Genomic DNA, 23,957 nt, shown 5'->3' with positions numbered 1-23,957 from the left:
CAGAAGAGTCTAATTCGGCATAATTAATAGGAGGAGCGGCTTCCTCGCGGCGACGACTACTCAGACGTGCACCAATTGACTGTGAGTCTATCGGAAGTTGTTTTTGATGGGGAAGGTAACTGGGGTCCTCACGGAACACAGGCAGAGCAATCGGCACCGGATTCCGTGATAGAGCGTCGGCGTTGCAGTTAGTTGCCCCTTTCTTATAGATGATTTCGTAGTCGAACTCCTCTAGACAGAGTTTCCATCTTTGGATGCGGTTGGTGGGGTCGGTTGCCTTGCTGAGCCAGACGAGAGGTTGATGGTCGGTGATGAGCGTGAATTTTCTTCCGTACACGTAATGACGGAATTGCTTAATAGCATATACAGCAGCCAGTCCTTCTTTCTCAGAAGTAGAATATCGAGTTTCCGGGTCGGTAAGCGTACGAGATGCATAGGCTATGGGTCGATCATGTCCAGGCTGTCCTTGGCTGAGGATGGCTCCTATGGCAAATTCCGAAGCGTCGCAGGTGATGATGAACGGGATCTGGAAGTCTGGATAGGCCAGAACGGGAGCTTCGCACAGGCAGGCTCGTAAGTCTTCAAAGCTAGCTTGGGCTTCCTCGTTCCAATTAAAGGAGATACCTTTCTTGAGCAGTTGAGTAAGGGGTTTGGCTCTTTGAGCAAAATTTGGAATAAAACGTCGGTAATAACCGGCTAATCCTAAAAACTGTTTGATGTTCTTGGGGTTGGTAGATACTGGAAATTTTCGTACAGCCTCCACCTTAGAGGGAAGGGGCTGGACACCATTCGGGTTGATAAGGTGGCCTAAATAAGTGATTTGTTGTCTTAGGAAGGCACATTTTTCCGATTGTAGCTTGAGACCGTATTGTCGAATTCTGCTGAATAAGCGCTTGCATTTTTCGATGTGTTCAGGGAGTGTGGCAGAAAATACAATAATATCGTCGAGATATACAAAAACTTCTTGTCCTTGGAGTCCTTGTAAGACTCAATCCATAAGGCGCTGGAAGGTGGCGGGGGCATTCTTGAGTCCAAAGGGCATCCGGGTATACTCGTAATGTCGGAAGGGAGTAGAGAATGCCGTTTTATGCCTATCCTTAGGATGGAGATGAATTTGGTGGAATCCACTGGCCAAATCGAAAATAGAAAAATACTTAGATCCTCCTAGTTTGTCCAGGATGTCCACGATGATAGGTAGAGGGTAGGAATCTCCTACGGTTTGTTCGTTTAATCGGCGGAAGTCGGTAACTAAGCGCCACCGTTTCTTTCCTTGAGAGTCGGGAGCCTTTGGTACAATCCACAGCGGAGAATTGTAGGGCGACGAGGAAGGGACCACTATGCTATTCTCTAAAAGTACATTGACCTGGCTCTGTACCTCGGAGTGTAAGGTTTCTTCAATTCGGTACCGTCGGATCTTGAAGGCGGCTCCCCCGGGGGTGTCGATTTCGTGGTAAAGATCAGCCTTGTTCTCAGTGTCAGGTCGATCTCCCGTCAAATAGAATATGTCAGAATAATCGTGGATTAATGACTTAATCACGGTTTGAGCTTCCGGATCTTCTGGAGGGGTTTTGAGGAACAGGGCTTCTAAGGCTGCAGTTCTTTCCTGAGATTTTAAAAGTTCGATTCCGGGTCCAGTGTCTTCGTAGGGCAACTCTCGTCTAGGATCTTCGCCTAGGTAGGGAAGAGTGGTTGGAGAGTCTTCCTCCGGAGGTGATGTTGCCGGAGGGCTTATGGTAACATTAACGGGATCCCTCAAACCCCCTATTACCGACATTACAGAGCGAAAACGCGGGACAATGGTACGGCTATATTTCTCAACCGATTTCAATTTTCTTGGGCTTGTTGGAATCGTTAGGTCTGCCTCCTCGTCATAAAGAAGCCCGATTTTTCAATAAATGAAAAAAAAACGATTGTTTAAACAATTGTATTATTAAAATTTAAACGAATAACAAATCGAAAAATCGGGCTTCTTTATGACGAGGTGCCAGACGTAACGATTCCAACAAGCCCACAAACATTGAAATCGGTTGAAAAATAGAGCCGTACCATTGTCCCGCGTTTTTGAGGTGGACGAAATCTAAAAATTGTTAGGGGGGCGGTAAGGAAGGACGCTACGCTCTCGCGGCTCAATCTACGTGTTCCCCCACTCCAGCTTCTAAATATGGCTTGTTATGAAAGCTTTCTCCACTGAGGCATGCTAGCTAGGCTACATGCAAAGAGGCTATCCGCGGAAGTGGGGTGAGGGGAAGTATTAGTAAATTCTCAAAGCATGCATCTTTTTACATATTGCGTTACACTGATCAAATGAAGAATTGGAAAAATATGAAAATATTATGAAAACATCCCCTTTTCATGCTGATTTAACACTCACATCAAATTTGCATTTGCACCTTTACTTTTGAAGAAATAAATTGCTAAAAGTGCGAACGGCTAACGCTGGAAAGACAGATTTTCAGTACAAACGCGGGACAATGGCACAGTCGTATTTTTCAATAGAATTTGATGGAACTAATCATAATCGATTCCTTTCATTACGCAGATCGTCATAAAGAGCGGGGATTTTGGATAAACATCTTAGTTTTCGAGATATGAGCAATTGAAGATACATGTGCGCATACACATTTCCCTCATGGTTCGAATCAGCTGTTGCGCACGTGCATCTTCAATCGTTCATATCTCGAAAACTAAGACGTTTATTCGAAATCCGCGTTCTTTATGACGATCTCCGTAAAAAAAGGATTCGATTATGATTAGTTTCATCTAATTCTGTTGAGAAATACGACTGTGCCATTGTCCCGCGTTTGTACTGAAAAACGCTCTGTTCAGCCACACGCGTTCGTACGTTTAGCAATTTATTTCTTGAAAAGTAAAAGTAGTAATGAAAATTTAACCGAAACGTTAGGAAGAGCATGAAAAGGAGATGCTTTCATATTGTTTTCATATTTTTCCAATGCTTCATCTAGTCTGTGTAATCCTAAATGTAATAAAACGCGTACTCGGAGTAGACACGCGTTGTCCTTCTCTCTCTCCCTGTAACTCTCTGTCTCTCTCTCCAGCGTGTAGTCCCGTCAAACGTACATCTAGATCTAGGTGGATCTAGGTAGTTAGTCCGTAGCTGTCAAATGGCGAGTTTGCATTGTAAACATGAGAAGTATACTTTCGGAAAACGATTACAGAATAGAAGGATGGATTTTGATAATTATCACAGAAGAAAAACTATATCAGATGAGTATTTTATTAACAGAACATGAAAATTATTAATGAAATATACTTTGTGGTTATTTTATTTTTGTTCCAGTTGAAGTCCTGTATCTGTTGACTTACAATGAAGGAGAATTGTACTTACTGCCAATAGATGAAAAAGCAATGAAGATTTTCTGTGTGGCCCAGTGATTTTAATAATGGTGACAATGTTATAATAGTGCAATTGTAAACGATTAGTGTATGTACATGGAAGCCTTATTATAAGTTATTCATGTACAGCAATGCTTGTTATTATTATAAATTAAAGCTAGTTGAATGAAAATAATATTTTTCTTCTTCCTTTCCTGATTATATTAACACAAAGTGATTTCATATTCTCATATTAGTAATAGGTTATTTAATTTACAAATAAAATTACAATTACTTCATGTTTGTGAAGCGAAGCTCTTTATAATAATGATATTTATTATTTGCTGTAGTACAAATTGAATACGGTTTCTGGAATGATCCGTAATATCCTTCCATATGTTGTGTGACATTTATTTGACTCGTTAGTTCCTTTCTCTAGTTTTCAACATATACCAATATTTTGTTTCTATTCTTAAATAAACTCAGATATAGCTATTTCATTTACTAATTGATTTTATAACATTAAGATGATTGGTAAACCATGGTTCTACAAAAGTTGAGGAATGGACAATAATGTTTTTATAGTGTTTGGAACCTCTTCCATAGGATATTATATCTTGAAATTTGAGAGGATGTTGATCTTCTATACATTTCAGTGTATTGTTGAATTCATATTATTCTTATCTTCAAATAAAATTCCAAGTCGCATTTAGATATCTATCCTCTATATGTAATACATATTATGTTACTGCTAATTATTAGTGAAATTTATCTGTTCTAAAACCTTCATTAATCCAGTTACTAGACGTATGATATCATTTTCAAAGGATTGATATATCTTTCTATCAATTATAACATCATAATTGAAGTAACGAAATAAGTTCTCTATTTTCAAAAAATCTATTCATGCTTGAAGTTAAAAAACTGGTATTACAATCATTTCAACTACTACAAAAGGTCAGCAGTATTATCAGATCAGTGTGTATGTAAAAATAAGTGGATAATAGTTATAATATGTAATATACTAGAATAAAATAGAGCAACGGATGGATATGAATGTCACATAAGATGTTAAAGAATATAGCGAACTAAGAAGACACCTGCAGAAACGTTATGCAATTTGTATTATATCAAATAATAAACATCATTGCTAGAAACAGTCACGCTTTATAAACATTGAATACTTTTAATTAATTTAGTAATTGTATATGTGGCTAATAAGAGAATATGTTATTACTATCAGTAAATACAATTTAGAAAGGAAGTAAGAAAAATATTTTTTTAATTCATTTAGATTTAATTTAAAATAATAGGAAGCAATGAAGTACATGAATAATTTACAATAAGACTGCCTTGCACATGCACTAATGGCTTACACTTTCACTATTATAACATTGTCACAATTATTATATTCACTGGTCCAGACAAAAATTCTTCATTGCTTTTTCATCTATTGCTCAACAAGTTCTATTCTCCTTCATTGAAAGACAACAGAAGCATGACTTCACCTAGAACAGAAATAAAATAACCACAAAGTATATTTCATTAATAATTTTCATGTTTTGTTAATAAAATACTCATCTGATATAGTTTTTCTTCTTCGATATTTATCAAAATCCATCCTTCTTCTCCGCAATCCTTTGCCGAAAGTATACTTTATGTTTACGATGCAAGTGTCAATTGACAGCTACGGACCAACCCCCTATATACTATACGTTCAACGGGACTAGACACTGGAGAGTGAGAGTGAGAGTGAGAGAGAGAGAGAGAGAGAGAGAGAGAGTTATAGAAGGAGACATCACTATATTACTCCGAGTAAGCATTTTATTACATTTTGAGGTACCCTGAGCAAAAGAAGCATTGGGAAATAAAGAAAATATTATGATTGCATCTCCTTCTCATGCTCTTTCTAACAATTTAAACGAATTTGCATTAAAACTTTAAATTTTGAAGAAAAAAACTGCTAAATATACGAACGCGTGATGCTGAAAAGAGCGTTTTTCAGTACAAACGCGGGACAATGGTACAGTCGTATTTCTCAATGGAATTTCATGAAACTAATCACAAACGATTCCTTTCATTATATAGATCGTCATAAAGAACGCAGATTTCGATAAAACATCTTAGTTTTTGAGATATGAGCAATTGAAGATACACGTGCGCAACAGCTGATTCGAACAATGACGGAAATGTGTATGCGCCGTTCAACTTCAATTGCTCATATCTCGAAAACTAGGATGTTTATCCGAAATCCGCGCTCTTTATGACGATTTGCGTAATGAAAGGAATCAATTATGATTAGTTTCATCAAATTCTATTAAGAAATACGACTGTGCCATTGTCCCGCGTTTGTATTGAAATACGCTCTCTTCAGCATAACGCGTTTATACGTTTAGCAATTTATTTTTTGAAAAGTGAAAGTGCAAATGCAAACTTGACGAAAAGGCTAGAAAGAGCATGAAAAGGAGATGCTTTCATAATATTTTCATATTTTTCCTATCCTTCATTTCGTAAGAGTAACCCAAAATGTAATGAAATGCGTGACTTCAGTAATTTACAATGCTTCCCCTCGCCTCATTACAACATATAGGCTAGCATGCAGCCAGCCAGCCTAGACTCTATATAGCTCCGCGTGTGTAATGAGCTAGCGAGCGTCACTGTAAACAAACACACGCAGAGTAGGCCGTATACATGATTCTCTCGCCAAGAAACAAAACAAAAACATTTTCCAAATAATATATTCTCGCTACAGGAATTAGCACCGTGGCTAAGTGACTCGACTACCACCGGGAGGACCAGGGTGCAATCCTCCGTAGGGGTGGACCGTTTTCTCCTCCCGGTGATGTCTCTCCATGTGAAATTTCAATGCCGTTGTCGCCCCCGCGATGCCGTAGTAACAAGAAAAATGAAATTGCACATGGAGAGACATCATCAGGAGGAGAAAAACGCCCACCCCTACCGGTGATCGAACCCTGATCCTCTCGGTTATAGTCAAGTCACTTATCCACAGCCTAAATCTTGTAGCGAGAAAATAAAACTTGGAACTTGTATTTGTTTTGATTTTGACCGACAGAATCATGTAAATGGCCTACTCTGCGTGTGTTTGTTTACAGTGACGCTCGCTAGCTCACTAACACATGAGGAGCTATGTAGAGTCTATGACTGCTGGCTGCATGATAGTCTATATGTCGGAGTGTGGCGGGGGGAAGCATTAAAAATTACTCAAGTCACGCATCTCTTGACATTTTTGGTTACTCTTACCAAAAGAAGTATAGGAAAAATATGAAAATATTATGAAAGCATCTCCTTTTCATGCTCTTTCTAGCCTTTTCATCAAATTTACATTTGCACTTTTACTTTTCAAGAAATAAATTGCTAAATGTGCGAACGGCTAACGCTGGAAAGAGAGATTTTCAGTATAAACGCGGGACAATGGCACAGTCGTATTTCTCAATAGAATTTGATAAAACTAATCACAAACGATTCCTTTCATTATGTAGATTGTCATAAAGAACGCGGATTTTGGATAAACATCTTAGTTTTCTAGATATGAGCAATTGAAGAAACACGTGCGTAACAGCTGATTCGAACCATGAGGGAAACGTGTATGCGCCGTTCAACTTCAATTGCTCATACCTCGAAAACTAGAATGTTTATTCGAAATCCGCGCTCTTTATGACGATTTGCGTAATGAAAGGAATCAATTATGATTAGTTTCATCAAATTGCATTGAGAAATACGACTGTGCCATTGTCCCGCGTTTGCACTGAAAAACGCTCTCTTCAGCGTCGCGCGTTCGTACGTTTAGCAATTTATTTCTTCAAAAGTAAAGTTGCAAATGCAAATTTGGTGTAAGTGTTAAAAACAGCATGAAAAGGGGATGTTTTCATAATATTTTCATATTTTTCCAATGCTTCATTTGATCAGGGTAACGCTAAATGTTATAAAGTGCGTATTCGGAGTAGTAGCGCGATATCTCTCTCTCTCTCTCTCTCTCTCCAGCGTGTAGTCCCGTCAAACGTAGAACAACTAGGTCATTAGTCCATAGCTGTCAAATGGCGCGTTTGCATCGTAAACATGAAGTATACTTTCGGAAAACGATTACGGAATAGAAGGATGGATTTTGATAATTATCACAGAAGAAAAACTATATCAGATGAGTATTTTATTAACAAAACATGAAAATTATTAATGAAATATACTTTGTGGTTATTTTATTTCTGTTCCAGGTGAAGTCATGTTTCTATTGGCTTTCAATGCAGGAAAAATGTACTCATTGACCAGTAAATAAAAAACTGTGAAGAATTTCTGTGTGTCCTAGTGATTTTAATAATTGTGACAATGTTATAGTTGTGATAGTTAAAGCGATTAGTCTATGCACAAGGAAGTTTTATTGTAAATTACTCATGTACAACAATGCTTTCAATTATTTTAAATTAAAGCTAATTGAACGACAACTAAATTTGTATTTCTTCCTTTCCAAATCCTATTTACAGATAATAATCACATAATCTCTTAGTCAAATATTCAATTATTTACTACAAACATTATAACTGTTGTATGTATGTAAAGCATAAGTGTTAGTATCAAGGATTTTTATTATTTGACGTAATACAAATTGCATAGGGTTTCTGCAACTGTCTTCTTAGTCCGCTACATCATTTTACATCTTCTGTGACATTTATATCCATCCGTTGCACTATTCTATTCAAGTATATAACATATAGATAATAATTCTCTATTTATTTGTACATACACTCAAATCTGATAATACTTCTGATCTGGAATGAATTTTATGGTAGTTTAAATGATTCTTAAACCAGTTTTCCAACTATTAGCTTAGAAAGGTATTTTGAAAATAGATTACTTATTTTGTTATTCAATTATGATGTTATAATTCATAGAAAGATATATCAAACCTTTGAAGTGAATTGGATAATTATTTGATGTTAAAAACAATTAGAATTCAATAGTACACTTAAATGTATAAGAGAAAATCAACCTGTCAAATGTAAAGGGAAGTAATCTTATGGAAGAAGATCCAACCATTGCAAGTATAATGATTCATGTGAACATTCTTCAAAGTTAATAGAGCCTTTGTTTACCAATCATTTTAACAGTTATAAAATTAATTAGTATATAGGAAATCCATATCTCAGTGTATTTAAAAATAGCAAAGAAATATTGGTATATGTGAAAATTAGAAAAAGGAACTAACGAATCAAATACATGTCACACAATGTGTGGAAGGATGTTGCGGATCAGTCCAGAAACCCTATTCAATTTGTACTACAGCAAATAATAAATATCATTTCTACAAGCAGCTACGCTTCACAAGTATTAAGTACATGTAATTTTATTTGTAATTTAAATAACGTATAACTTATATGATTATATGTAATTACTATGTGTAAATAGAATTTGGAAGGGAAGAGAAAAAAGATTAGTTTCATTTAAGTTGCTTTAATGTAAAGTAATAGCAAGCTGCTACATGATAAATTTACAAGAAGACTCCCTTGTACATACACTAATTGTTTACAATTTCACTATTATAACATTCACAGAAGTATTAAAATCACTAGGCCACAATAGAAATTCTTCATTGCCATTTCATTTATTGGTCAATAAGTACTTCCTTCCTTCATTGAAAGTCAACATAAACAGGACTTCACCTGAAACAGAAATAAAATAACCACAAAGTAAATTTCCTTAATAATTTACACAATAATTTTCATGTTTTGTTCATAAAATACTCATCTGATATAGTTTTTCTTCTCTGATATTTATCGAAAACCATCCTTCTATTCCGCGATCGTTTTCCGAAAGTATACTTTATGTTTACTATGCAATCTCGCGTCATTTGACAGCTACGAAGTAACCTCCCAGAGACTGTGCGTTTGATTGGACTATACGCTGGAGAGAGAGAGAGAGAGAGAGAGAGAGAGACATCGCGATTCTACTCCGAGTACGCACTTTATAACATTTAGCGTTACACAGATTAAATGAAGCACTGGAAGAATATGAAAATATTATGAAAGCATCCCATTTTCATGTAACTACTAACGATATCGTTTAATTGGCATTTGCACTTTTACTTTTGAAGAAATAAATTGCTAAATGTACGACTCCGTGACGCAGAAAAGAGCGTTTTGCAGTACAAACGCGGGACAATGACACAGTCGAATTTCTCAATAGAATTTGATGAAACTAATTACAAACGATTCCTTTCATTATGTAGATCGTCGTAAAGAACGCGGATTTTGGATAAACATCTTAGTTTTCGAGATATGAGCAATTGCAGAAACACGTGCGCAACAGCTGATTCGTACAATGGGGGAAATGAGTTTGCGCCGTTCAACTTCAATCGCTCATATCTCGAATACTAAGACGTATATCCGAAATCCGCGTTCTTTATGACGATCTGCGTAATGAAAGGAATCGATAATGATTAGTTTCATCTCATTCTATTGAGAAATTCGACTGTGCCATTGTCTCGCGTTTGTACTGAAAACTGCTCTCTTCAGCCTCACGCGTTCGTACGTTTAGCAATTTATTTCTTCAAAAGTTAAAGCGCAAATGCAAATTAAACGATATCGTTAGTAGTATCATGAAAATGGGCTGTTTCTTTATTATTTTCTTATTTTTCCAATGCTTCATCCAGTCTATGTAACCCTAAATGTAATAAAACGCGAACTCGGAGTAGAATCGCGATGTCTCTTTCCCTCTCTAATTCACTCTCTCTCTCCCTTTCTCTCCCATGCGTGTAGTCCGTGAAGCAGGGTTTGGAGTGGGTTTATAAATGAAATACATTATTATGACAAACTATTATTTATTTTAAATGTCCACGGCACATACATATATTCTTGTGCCGTGGACATTTGATCGGAGCATGGGCTCCTTACCTGTCGTGGCGGCAATGGCGGCTGCCACGACAGGTTTTTCGGGGGGAGCGACTACGGCATCGCGGGGAGCGACTACGGCATCGCGGGGAGCGGCTACGGCATCGCGGGGTGCGACTACGGCATCGCGGGGTGCGACTATGGCATCGCGGGGTGCGACTATGGCATCGCGGGGTGCGGCTGCGGCGCCGTGTAGTACGGCTGCGGCGTCGAGGAGTGCGGCTGCGGCGTCGTGGAGTGCGGCTGCGGCGTCGTGGAGTGCGGCTGCGGCGTCGTGGAGTGCGGCTGCGGCGTCGTGGAGTGCGGCTGCGGCGTCGTGGAGTGCGGCTGCGGCGTCGTGGGGAACGGCTGCGGCGTCGTGGGGAGTGGGCGCGGCGGCTGCTCTCCTCTCTTAACAGTTTTAAGAGCTGAAAAATGGAAAAATATATTATTTTTTGTTATATTTATTAATTATGATCTTGTTTATACTTACAGCAAGATCAGCTGCTCGCTGCGCGGCCTTCTTGCGGCGGTAGCGCTGCCGCTGCTGCTTCCGGAGGAGTTTCTTGATCTGGAAAAATAAAATTCTTATCAGTATATACAATAATTAGAGAGATTCTGTCAAACTTACCTTTTCCTCCGACAGCCCTGCTTCCGCCGAAGAAGGCCGCCGCCCTGCTACTGTTTCCGCGTAAGTGCGGATTCGGGACGGTCCCGGTTCTTGGGACCGCCCACGAACCGCACTACGCGGAACAGCTGCCGGCAAAATTGCCGGCTTCGGCCCGGCCTGCCTTCCTGCGGCTACCCCTGGCTTCGGGGTAGTTCGCGATGTCCCTGCCGATCCCCCTGGCTTGGGGGTGGTCGGCAGGGTCGCGGTGACTACCCCTGGCTTCGGGGTAGACCGCAGGGTAGGCAAAGACCGCCACTGCAGGGGTTTTTTAAGGTCCGCGGATCCCCCTGGCTTGGGGGCGGCACGCGGACCTTTGAAAACCCCTGCTTTGGCGGTCTGCGGGGTCACGTTCGACCTCCCCCCCTCCTTCTCCTTGCCGCTAGGCGGCTGCGGCGTGGGTGGCTGCGGAGTGGCAGGGGTGGAAGGGGGGTTGGACGAGGCAGCCCTCTTCTGGCCCCCTCCCTCCTTCTTCTCCTCAGATTTCCTGGTTTTCTGAAAATAAAAAAAGAAAAATATTATTAAAATGTCACATGCTTGAAAGATTTGATGGGTAATATGCTACTGCAATGTTTTAACACATATGTGATAGTAAGAAAGTCCACTTACGATTGCATATACTGGAAACCATATGACGTATTTGCGTGTATTTGTTCAAATGCAACATGGCTGTATTGTTGTGTTCTTACTAGCAAGAATACAAAAATACGGCCATGTTGCATTGTTACAAATACAATAAATATGACATATTCTACAGTTAACAATACATGCATTCGTAACGGGAAAGTCTTATTAAAACATATATTGCAAAACATCGCGGAAGAACACTACACATCACTTCTATCACGTATTAGCATGCAATGAAGTTAAAATTACTTACCATTTTTCAGCTGGAAATCGGGCGGTCCACGTGCTTCGTGGGTATCGTGGGGAATGAAACACTGCACGTTGCCTTCTTATTAGCGAACAATGTGCAAAGCTTCTTGGCCAATGATCAAGCTTATCAGATCGATAGACCAATAATCAAGCTTATCAGATCGATGGACCAATGGCAAGCTTCTGCACAATTCGCGCTAAACTTAATTTATTTTTAATAAAAGTAATATTTATTTGTAGAAGCTTTTTAAATATAATTAACATTTTATTTTGAGGGAAAAAACAACGTGAGAAGACGATTTTTAAAAAATATATATTTTGCACACACTTCAAGTGCGATTTGCGAACGCATAAAAAGCTCAGCTGCTGTCATCGTTGAGACGGTTTTCAGCTATCTCTCAAGTAAGACGTGCGTGAGTGAGTTTCATTTAAATAGTGTTCAGTGAAGTGTTTAGTGGGTGCAATTTTTTGGATTTGCTGCAGGAAACCTCAGGTTAGTTCCAAAATATAATAATTTGTAGTTTGCATGCCTTTCTTTGTGTAAAAATAATAGTTTCGTAGTCAGGTTAGATGGGACGAAAGCATGGTTCAGCTGCATGAATTTCATTCAGCTCATAACATTTCTCCTGGCATGCAGTATACTCTGTAACTTCATATCGATAATGTTTCTATTATCATAAGGCATTTCTAGAGTGTAGTAAAAGTGCAGAACAGTATAAGTTTTAAAGGAACCATGGGTCACATGATGTCATAGCTCATGGTCCTTTAAACTTACTACTGTCATTTGAACCTTTACTAAACTTTATGAATGTATTATGCAGTTAGAACCAATATCGATAACAAGTTTCAGAGCATGCTTCATGCTAGAATAAATGTTATTTGATGACAGCGAAAGATACAGCTGAACTATGCATTCTTTCCATCTCCTTTCAAATCCAAGGGTTTGCTTCTTATCAGATTGCGAAAGCCTTCCAGGTGATAAGGGGCATAAGATCTTGGAAATGAAAGTGGAATAGTTATTGAGTATTTTGTTACAAGCATGTGTAAGTGTAGCTTTTAAAAAAGATCATTATTTTAATGTGGTACGTGTGATAGACAATGGGGTAAATAATGTGAGGAAACTAAAAGCTGTATAATTACAAAATTGTGGCTTCTATCGCAATCAGTTGCATATTTTCTTGTTTGTATTAATGAAAAGTAATAAATAATGATCCTACTTTGCCAGAGAAATAGCCATAATGCAAATCTGACATTGAGAGTAAGAATTAAGAGAAAGGTGGAAAGCCCAAAAACTTGACTAAATGTCGAAAAACTTGAAAATTCAGTCGTATCTCTGCTTTCAATGTTAAAAAGATCTAAAAAGGGAGTTGAGATCCCTAATGAAATTCATACTGATCAATGGAGAATTTAATAGGCTACAGGACTGTGTGATTTAAAAAAATTAAAAAAATTTCCTGCTAGCCGAAAAACTTGACTAAATGTCGAAAAGATTGAAAATTCAGTCGTAGCTCTGCTTTCAGTGTTAAAAAACTCTAAAAAGGAAGTTGAGATCCCTAATGAAATTCATACTGATCAATGGAGAATTTAATAGGCTACAGGACTGTGTGATTTAAAAAAATTAAAAAAATTTCCTGCTAGCCCAAAAACTTGACTAAATGTCGAAAAGATTGAAAATTCAGTCGTAGCTCTGCTTTCTGTGTTAAAAAACTCTAAAAAGGAAGTTTAGATCCCTAATGAAATTCATACTGATCAATGCAGAATTTTATAGGCTACAGGACTGTATGATTCAAAAAAATTAAAAAAATTTCCTGCTAGCCGAAAAACTTGACTAAATGTCGAAAAGATTGAAAATTCAGTCGTAGCTCCGCTTTCAGTGTTAAAAAACTCTAAAAAGGAAGTTGAGATCCCTAATGAAATTCATACTGATCAATGCAGAATTTTATAGGCTACAGGACTGTATGATTCAAAAAATTAAAAAAATTTCCTGCTAGCCGAAAAACTTGACTAAAAGTCGAAAAACTTGAAAATTCAGTCGTATCTCTGCTTTCAGTGTTAAAAAACTCTAAAAAGGAAGTTGAGATCCCTAATGAAATTCATACTGATCAATGGAGAATTTAATAGGCTACAGGACTGTGTGATTTAAAAAAATTAAAAAAATTTCCTGCTAGCCGAAAAACTTGACTAAATGTCGAAAAGATTGAAAATTCAGTCGTAGCTCTGCTTTCAGTGTTAAAAAACTCTAAAAAGGAAGTTGAGATCCCTAATGAAATTCATACTGATCAATGGAGAATTTAATAGGCTACAGGACTGTGTGATTTAAAAAAATTTAAAAAATTTCCTGCTAGCCGAAAAACTTGACTAAAAGTCGAAAAACTTGAAAATTCAGTCGTATCTCTGCTTTCAGTGTTAAAAAACTCTAAAAAGGAAGTTGACATCCCTAATGAAATTCATACTGATCAATGGAGAATTTAATAGGCTACAGGACTGTGTGATTTAAAAAAATTTAAAAAATTTCCTGCTAGCCCAAAAACTTGACTAAATGTCGAAAAGATTGAAAATTCAGTCGTATCTCTGCTTTCAATGTTAAAAAAATCTAAAAAGGGAGTTGAGATCCCTAATGAAATTCATACTGATCAATGGAGAATTTAATAGGCTACAGGACTGTGTGATTTAAAAAAATTAAAAAAATTTCCTGCTAGCCGAAAAACTTGACTAAATGTCGAAAAGATTGAAAATTCAGTCGTAGCTCTGCTTTCAGTGTTAAAAAACTCTAAAAAGGAAGTTGAGATCCCTAATGAAATTCATACTGATCAATGCAGAATTTTATAGGCTACAGGACTGTATGATTCAAAAAAATTAAAAAAATTTCCTGCTAGCCGAAAAACTTGACTAAAAGTCGAAAAACTTGAAAATTCAGTCGTATCTCTGCTTTCAGTGTTAAAAAACTCTAAAAAGGAAGTTGACATCCCTAATGAAATTCATACTGATCAATGGAGAATTTAATAGGCTACAGGACTGTGTGATTTAAAAAAATTAAAAAAATTTCCTGCTAGCCCAAAAACTTGACTAAATGTCGAAAAGATTGAAAATTCAGTCGTAGCTCTGCTTTCAGTGTTAAAAAACTCTAAAAAGGAAGTTTAGATCCCTAATGAAATTCATACTGATCAATGCAGAATTTTATAGGCTACAGGACTGTGTGATATAAAAAAATTAAAAAAATTTCCTGCTAGCCCAAAAACTTGACTAAATGTCGAAAAGATTGAAAATTCAGTCGTATCTCTGCTTTCAGTGTTAAAAAACTCTAAAAAGGAAGTTGAGATCCCTAATGAAATTCATACTGATCAATGCAGAATTTTATAGGCTACAGGACTGTATGATTCAAAAAAATTAAAAAAATTTCCTGCTAGCCGAAAAACTTGACTAAAAGTCGAAAAACTTGAAAATTCAGTCGTATCTCTGCTTTCAGTGTTAAAAAACTCTAAAAAGGAAGTTGAGATCCCTAATGAAATTCATCCTGATCAATGGAGAATTTAATAGGCTACAGGACTGTGTGATTTAAAAAAATTAAAAAAATTTCCTGCTAGCCCAAAAACTTGACTAAATGTCGAAAAGATTGAAAATTCAGTCGTAGCTCTGCTTTCAGTGTTAAAAAACTCTAAAAAGGAAGTTGAGATCCCTAATGAAATTCATACTGATCAATGCAGAATTTTATAGGCTACAGGACTGTGTGATATAAAAAAATTAAAAAAATTTCCTGCTAGCCCAAAAACTTGACTAAATGTCGAAAAGATTGAAAATTCAGTCGTATCTCTGCTTTCAATGTTAAAAAAATCTAAAAAGGGAGTTGAGATCCCTAATGAAATTCATACTGATCAATGGAGAATTTAATAGGCTACAGGACTGTGTGATTTAAAAAAATTAAAAAAATTTCCTGCTAGCCCAAAAACTTGACTAAATGTCGAAAAGATTGAAAATTCAGTCGTATCTCTGCTTTCAGTGTTAAAAAACTCTAAAAAGGAAGTTGAGATCCCTAATGAAATTCATACTGATCAATGCAGAATTTTATAGGCTACAGGACTGTATGATTCAAAAAAATTAAAAAAATTTCCTGCTAGCCGAAAAACTTGACTAAAAGTCGAAAAACTTGAAAATTCAGTCGTATCTCTGCTTTCAATGTTAAAAAAATCTAAAAAGGGAGTTGAGATCCCTAATGAAATTCATACTGATCAATGCAGAATTTTATAAGCTACAGGACAGTATGATTTACAAAAATTTAAAAAATTTCCCTGTCGGTGAAATATGATGATAAAGAGTTTATACTCTTATCTTTCCTTTGACATTTATTTCTATGCTCAAAAGGTTCATGTTTCGCTTTTGTTTAGCTGCAACTTTGGTTGCCAGTTTCAGACTTATTTTTGGCGTGAAATGCTCCATATTTATATTTAGTTTTACTATATCATTTATAATATAAAGAAAAAAACATAAGCCTTCATTTTTGTTTCAGGTGAACTGCTTTCTGAAGGTTTCCACGCGCGAGCCGTTGGCCGTGAGCCACGAGCCACGAGCCGCGAGCAGCGCGCGAGTAGTCAGCTGGGCGAAAGGGGAGAGGCAACCGCTGCTCGCAGTGGAAAATGCCTGTAAGCGCCCGGCTTATTCCCCGCCTGGCTACTCTCCTCTCGCGCAGTGGGTGGGGGAACTCTTTCCCCTCCAGCGTGCTACTCGCTAGCGGCATCGCGCGTATGCCACTAGATGGCAGTTTTTTCAATTTCGGGCGAAACTGCAGCGCGTGGTAACTCCGTCGCGGCCGCGCAACGCTTGAGGGATCCCGTTAAGGGACTGAGGAGGGTGATGAGAGGCGTTGGCCGTAGTACACCCTTCTCTAATACTTAGCAGTTCGTCACTATTTTTGAATGGTAGAGGCCTCACTGGTTTACTAGAGGTAACCAGGGTCCGATGTAACAAGGAGATCTGTGCCTCGGTTTGGTTGAGGATGGGCATCCCCAAAACTCCAATGTAAGGGAGGTCGAAGTCTTCTATGACTTGGAATCTATGAGGTTCCTCATCAATAGTAAGGGTTACCGATCCTACTACTTCCAGTTGTCCTCTGAGACCTCGTAGGGCCGGGAAATCGGGGTATTCGAGTCCAATATCTTCTCCAAGGGCATTATACACTATGATGTTAATGTGTGAGCCTGTATCCACCAAAAATTCTCCGTCTAAGTAGCTCAGTTGGGGAACTTTCTTGAGTACTAAGGTCGCGTGGGGCGAGTAACTCAAAATGGCGGGTACAGGTGGCGGGTTTTTACTCTTTTTCTCGGGTGGAGTTAAAATTTGAACGGACGCGGTTTCTATGATGGGTTCGTCGACGCGTCGTCCGGGCGAACCTGATCGTAGTTTAAATCACCGGTCTCTTCAACAGCCTCCATTACTGCAGTCGTGGGAACATGGGTATTGGAAGGATAGGCAGGTGAAGCTCTACAGCTGGATGCTCTATGCCCAATCCTTCGACACCGTCCACAGGTGAGCTCTGGATCGTAAGGTTCTGACTGTGGAGGTCTAGGGGGTCGAGATCGATAGTGTTGATCGGAGGGAGGTGGATAACCATTAGGTCCGGGTGCAGGAGGAGGTTGAGGATAGCGAGGGTAAGGAGGGTATTGGGAAGGATGAGGGGAAGGATATGATGAATAGTACGGGGAAGGTTGATAGGCATTTGGATTCTGGGAATAAAGAGAATAATTGGAGTGATCGAAGGCTTCTCTTCTCTCTATACCGAACTCCCGTAAGCGCGCGTAGTCGCAAGCTTCTTGTAGATTTCGGGGATTTCTGGAATACACGGGGGTGTAATATTCGGGGGCTAGTCCATCCATGAATACTTCCAGAAATTCCCGATCGTTGAGCTCCTGTATCAAATCGAGAGATTCTGACCCGTATTTGTTTTCATAAGCGGCATCAAGGTCAGCTTTTAAGCGTTCAGCTCGATCTATATACGAACCTAAGGTTTCGTTCGGGCGCAAAGCTAATTTTCCACATTGTGTGACTAAATCTATGAAAGTCCGGGGAGGTTGAAATTTTCGTCGTAAATGAGTGATCAAGTCCTTGATGGTAGGGAACCGTTTACCAGTAACGCTCACACGAGCAGAACCGATCAACTTGGCCAATACCAAGGGAACAAATTCCAAACGTGCAGCGTCAGGCAGGGTAGAGTAAATATTTTCTAAATTTTCTATAAAAGGTCCCAGATCGTCTCGGCAGCCATTGTAAGATGGTACTGTTTGGAGTTGGATTAATACCTCTCCGCGGGGAGAGCAAATTCCGTTGGAAACATTTAAATAACCGGACGTATTTCCGCGGTGGCTACCGTTAGCGGGTGGAAGAGGTGGAGGTCCGGGTCGTGATCGTGTAGGGGTGAAAGGCATTTTATATCGGAAGTTAGTAGAAAATTTTGAATAAAACTGTGTCAAACAAGCTGTTCACGCCCTGAGGAAATTCTATAGAAACGGAATTTCCTGCGAAATCCCACCGCTGTCACCAGATTTGTTACGTACAGGGTAGTCGTGGCCGCCTATCGGTCGTGTTTCGCGCTGACTCGACACTACAGTCTGGGTCAGTAGAAACGCCGATTGAGCTTAGCGACACACAGTACAATGAACTAAAGTATTACACTCCGAGCGGTAAGAATGTAATAAATTGGCAGGATTCGGGGTGAATGATAGTGTTTATAAACACACGTTGGAACAGCAGATTTGGCACAATGCTATGTATTTTCAGATATTACAAATGTACTTACAGTAAACACTAAATATGCTGTATCAGCATTCGCAGGATTATTTACTAGTCGTCACAACTATTGGAGAGACTAGACTCTCCTATGGTTGTGGATTACTCGCACTTAATTAATTATGATCAGTTCGTAGTAGTTGTTGGTATCTTTCAGAACGGTACGTGTTAGGCACGACTGAAAGATGAACACTCGCGACAATTTCTACACGACTTGTTTCGGATTGAATTATACTAGACTTAACTACCAGTACACGGCGACTGGGCAAGAGATTTTGTTAAAATACGGTGGAGTACTCTGCTCCCGTGGAACGAACACTAGAGTTACGACCTTGGAACGCGGATGATGCGGCAGCGGCTAAGCTTGCACAGAATGAGACTCGACTCGAGGGTCGCGGAGCTCGCATATACAGGGTGTTTCACGTAAGGCGCCCCAGCTCGAAATGAGGACTCAGAGGGCATGGTGGGGGCAGATGCATCTAATTGGCCGCGGAGGGAGAGAAAAGGATTAACGTGGAGAAGGATAGAGCTATCCTTTACTAGACGATACGCCTAGCGTATCGCTGCCCCTCCCTTCCCCGCTCACATCAGTCATGTTTGGTCAACTCTTATCCTCTTTCTCTTACTCTCTCTCTCTCTAACCGCGGCCAATAAGATGCATCTGCCCCCACCATGCGCTCTAAGTCCTCTTTTCGAGCTGGGGCGCCTTACGTGAAACACCCTGTATGTAGGAGGCTTAATAGGTCATGTGTCGTCAGTAGCGCCATGATCTTTCGACACATGACGACCAAAAAGTCTCCACATCCGCGGCCGACTCCTAAGGATTTACGCATTTCCGGAAAGGAATTCTTTTTTTTTTTTTTTTTTTTTTTTTTTTTTCCGACGCTTTGCGAGGTAGGGGGAAACTTCTTAAAGCCTTACGGCTTGTTAAGTACCTCCGGCGGCCGATGTTTTGGCCAGAGGTTATGTGGGATTCTAACCCACCAAAACCCCCTACCTGCCCCCCTACCCGGTACCAAGCATAGCTTATAACATCAGGTAGGAGGGTATACGCTCTACTCTACGACCGTATGCGGTCATCCCAAGACAAACAAAAACCCCAGACTCTACCCCACCCCAGAGGAGAGAGCAGCAGACTCCTCAGCTCGGACTCTACTGTCCTTGGAGGTGAGGACCCTAACCGAGAAGATGGAAAATGCATTCCAAGCTCTCGGCGTACTCGTAACATGGGACACAAGGGTCTCCACCTCCAACGAGGGCACACCTAAAGCATCACAGAGTTCTGCTCTTTCGCATTCCCACAGGGGACACCACAACAGCGTGTGCTCCGCCGTATCCGCGACCGGATTCGGGGAGCACCAGCAGTCGGGAGTCGCCCTGCGGCCCACCCTCGCGCGATGACTCATGAAACTACCATGCCCCAGGAGCATCTGGGAAACATGGTAGTTCAAGCTTCTACAATTAGCAGCCAGCCAGGACCGGATGTCCGGGATGAGGCGGTGAGTCCACCTACCCCGACCATCCGAGTCCCATGCTGCCTGCCATCTCTCTATTAAATTAGCCCTCGCCAATCTCCGCGCTTCGGCCACGCCAGCCGAGGAGCCACCCGCACGCGACGCATCGTACACCTCCCTGCGCTCCAAAGCTAAAAGATGGGCCGGTGGTATGCCCGAGATTACTAATAGCGCACAGGACGAAGCCGTACGACACGCGCGGGAAACCCTCAGCGCCATGACCCTCTGCGCGGAGATTAGGGACCTCGCAATGGTTGGGCGAGAGGCAGCCTCAGCCCAGCAAGGCGCCCCGTAAAGAAGAATGCTGTGCACTAAATTCGTGTACAACATCCTTCCCGAGACCCCCGACCCACCCACGTTCGGCAATAAATTACTCAACGCCCACCCAGCCTTTTTGGCTTTTCCCACCATGCAATCAATGTGAAACTTGAAGGAAAGACGACGATCCAACCACACACCGAGGTATTTCGCCCGCGGGGAGACGGAAACCGTCTCGCCCCCGACCGAAAACCGCGGAGCCCGATCAGACCGCCTCCTAGAGAAGAAAACAGCCTCCGATTTGGAGACGTTCACCTCCAGGTTCCTCCCCTCAAGCCACAGAACGATACGCGACAAAGCCCTGTTAGCCTTCAACTGCAAGGACCCGACGCTTCCCGCAGACACACACAATGCCGTATCGTCCGCGTAACAAGTCAACGTGCAGCCCTCCGGGAGACTCAACCGCAGCAGACCGTCGAAACAAATGTTCCACAGGAGAGGTCCTAAGACCGATCCCTGCGGAACACCCGCCCCAACGCGCCACTGCCGTCCAGCGCACTCAATGACCCGGTCCCCCAGGTAACTGCGGACTATATCCACAATCACCCCCGGGACCGCGCCATTGGCGGCCAGGGCCTCCAAGATGGCCGCATGCGACACAGAATTGAACGCGTTCTTAATGTCGAGAAGGATTACGGCCACGCGTTTGCTCCGGTACACAGACCCCCGAAGGGCGATCCGAATAAAATTCTGGACAGCCGATACGGCATCCATGGTACTTCTACCAGGACGGAACCCGTATTGACCGTCCGCGAGAGGTGCGACCCCCTCATAAACCTCCGTAAGACGAGCGACAACTACCCTCTCGAACAACTTCCCCACCACCGGTAGGAGAGATATGGGTCTGAAGCCCCCGATCCCTTTCGGGATTAGGACAACCCTCGCCCTCCTCCAGATAGCGGGAAAGTCGCCGAGTTCCAGGCAGCGGTTGAACAACCGGGCAAAATCAGCGGGGCAGCTCATTGCTGCAACCTTAACCACTTCCGGGAGAATGCCATCGACACCAGGGGCCCCCTTTGCAGGGGACCTCCCGGCAGCCATGACAATCTCTGTTTCCGTGATGAGATCAGACTCCAAGATCGGCCTGGTGTTACCGCGAACCACGAATGGAACGCCCCCAGGCCTCACTTGCGACGTCGAGAAAAGACTCTCAATCGCAACCACCGTCTCAGACTCCGTCAGACTAGCAGATGTCTGTCTCTTCAATCTCTTGTAGGCCACCTAGAAGGGGCGACCCCAAGGATCTGCCTCCACTTCATTCACCAGCGCCAACCATGCGGCCCGCTTCCTCTCGCGTATAGCGGAGGAGAAAGCGGTTCTCGCCGTCTTATAGGCTTCGCGCAAGTGAACTTCCGTATTGGCACCCCTCGACCTCGACCACCTCCTGCGGGCAGCATTCGCTGCCTTACGGAGACGGTCGAGGTCCTCACACCACCAATACGCTGCTTTCCAGCGCTTGGCAGTTCCGTGAGCCCTGGGCATAGAAGCGTCGGACGCCCCGACGAGTCTCCGGAGATAACCCTCCGGCGAGACGCCCGAGCCGTCACCGCCGACGTCCGCCCCGGCCCTCCCCCGCCCGGACGGAGGGGAAGCCGAGCTGCCCGAGGCTATTCCCCACGCAAATGCCAATTCGCATAAGAGTGGGTCGAACCTCGAGCGAATCCAGCGCACCCCCCGCTCCGGCGAGGCAGGGCCAGGACCCCCATCCGTGAGAATCCACTGGATGAAGCGGTGATCGCTCAGAGTCTCGTCATCGAGCACCTCCCAAGAGACTACTCTCGAGGCGATCGACGACGATACCCAGGTGAGATCTATTATACTACCACGGTCGCCTGAGACGAAGGTCGGAGAACGACCTCGGTTGAGCAATGTCAACCCGAGCTGACCGCCCCAGTCCTCAACAAGCTCTCCACGTCGGTTAGTGCAACCGGATCCCCATGATGTCGACCACGAGTTGAAGTCTCCACCAATGAGGACCGGCACCCCATGCTCCCTGACACCCGGAAAGGAATTCTGGGCGTCAGCAATGTGCAATACTACCGGTATTGCACACGGACGCCTGCGATCTACTTTGGTTCGGCGAGGTGGCTGACCCCTACGTTACACTGTCTACACTATTTTCATACGGCAGATAAACTTCAGGTTCATGAGAGGGATTGTGTGCAGCTTAATGACAATATCCGTGTCATACTGCCAAAGAATGCAGAAGACTGTTGGGTATCTTTTAAGAACCAGAAGAACAGTGAAAAAGTGCCGTTTGTCGTCTATGCAGACTTTGAATGTTTACTACAGAAAATTGACCATAGTAGTAATAGTAGTAGTAAAAATAGTTACGATTATCAGAAACATGTACCTTTTAGTGTAGGGTATTATTTAAAAAGAGTGCTCGTGATGCGTCACTTTCATTTTATAATTCACATCGAAGTGCTAATTGCATCGAATGGTTCGTATGCAAGCTCGAGAGCATTGCACGCATCGTCAGCGAAAAATTGAAGACTGTAATACCGATGAATACTCTCAGTGATGTTGAAATTTCGCGGCACTTCAGTGAACCTAATTGTCACATTTGTGGAAAACCGTTTCTTCCAAATCAAGTGCGTATTCGCGATCATGATCACCTAACTGGTAGATATAGAGGACCGGCTCATAATAATTGCAACTTAAATTTTAAAGACTCGCATGTTATTCTTGTAATATTCCATAATTTATCCAGCTATGAATCACATTTTATATTTGAGGCGATCGTGAATACGCGTGAGGGATCGGTAAATTTGCTGCCTGTAAATAAGGAAAAATACACTTCATTTAGTAAATATCTGCGAAAGTATAATATACAGCTAAGATTCATCGATTCGTTCAAATTTATGGCATCCAGTTTGGATAAATTGAGTTCATATCTGAATAGATCTCAGCTGAAAAAGTTAGAGTCACAATTTTCGGAATTAAGTATTGAACAGTTCAGCCTGCTTACGAGAAAAGGTATTTTTCCTTACGATTATGTGGATAACATTACTCGCTTGGAAGAAACGGTTTTACCTGCACGAGAGTTGTTCTACAATAGACTGTCCGATAGCGATATCACGGAAGAAGCATATAATCATGCCAAAGAGGTATGGACCAAATTCTCTGTGACAACACTCGGGGAGTACAGCGATCTTTATTTAAAGACCGATGTCCTATTGTTGACCGATGTTTTCGAGAGTTTTCGAGATAGCTGCATGAAAAATTATAGTTTAGATCCCGCTCACTATTATACGCTTCCAGGCTTCACTTGGGACGCGATGCTCAAGCATACGGGAATCCGTCTGGAACTCTTCACAGACGTGGACATGTTGCTTTTTGTTGAACGCGGTATACGCGGTGGTTTGAGTCAGTGCTCCCACCGCTACGAGAGAGCCAACAATCGGTACATGCGAAACTACGATCCGGCGGAACCGTCGAAATACTTGATGTATTACGACGTTAATAATCTATATGGATGGGCAATGTGTCAACCGTTGCCTACCCACGGTTTCCAATGGATCGATGACGCTGCCAAACTCGACATCCTTAATATGTCCGAGGATTCGTCCGAAGGTTATATTTTGGAGGTGG

This window comes from Prorops nasuta, unplaced genomic scaffold (assembly GCF_024137725.1).
Source record: "Prorops nasuta isolate Cenicafe-Biocafe unplaced genomic scaffold, Cenicafe_Pnas_1.2 PNAS00020, whole genome shotgun sequence".
In the NCBI taxonomy this organism is placed as follows: Eukaryota; Metazoa; Arthropoda; class Insecta; order Hymenoptera; family Bethylidae; genus Prorops; species Prorops nasuta.
This window is presented reverse-complemented; position numbering follows the sequence as displayed.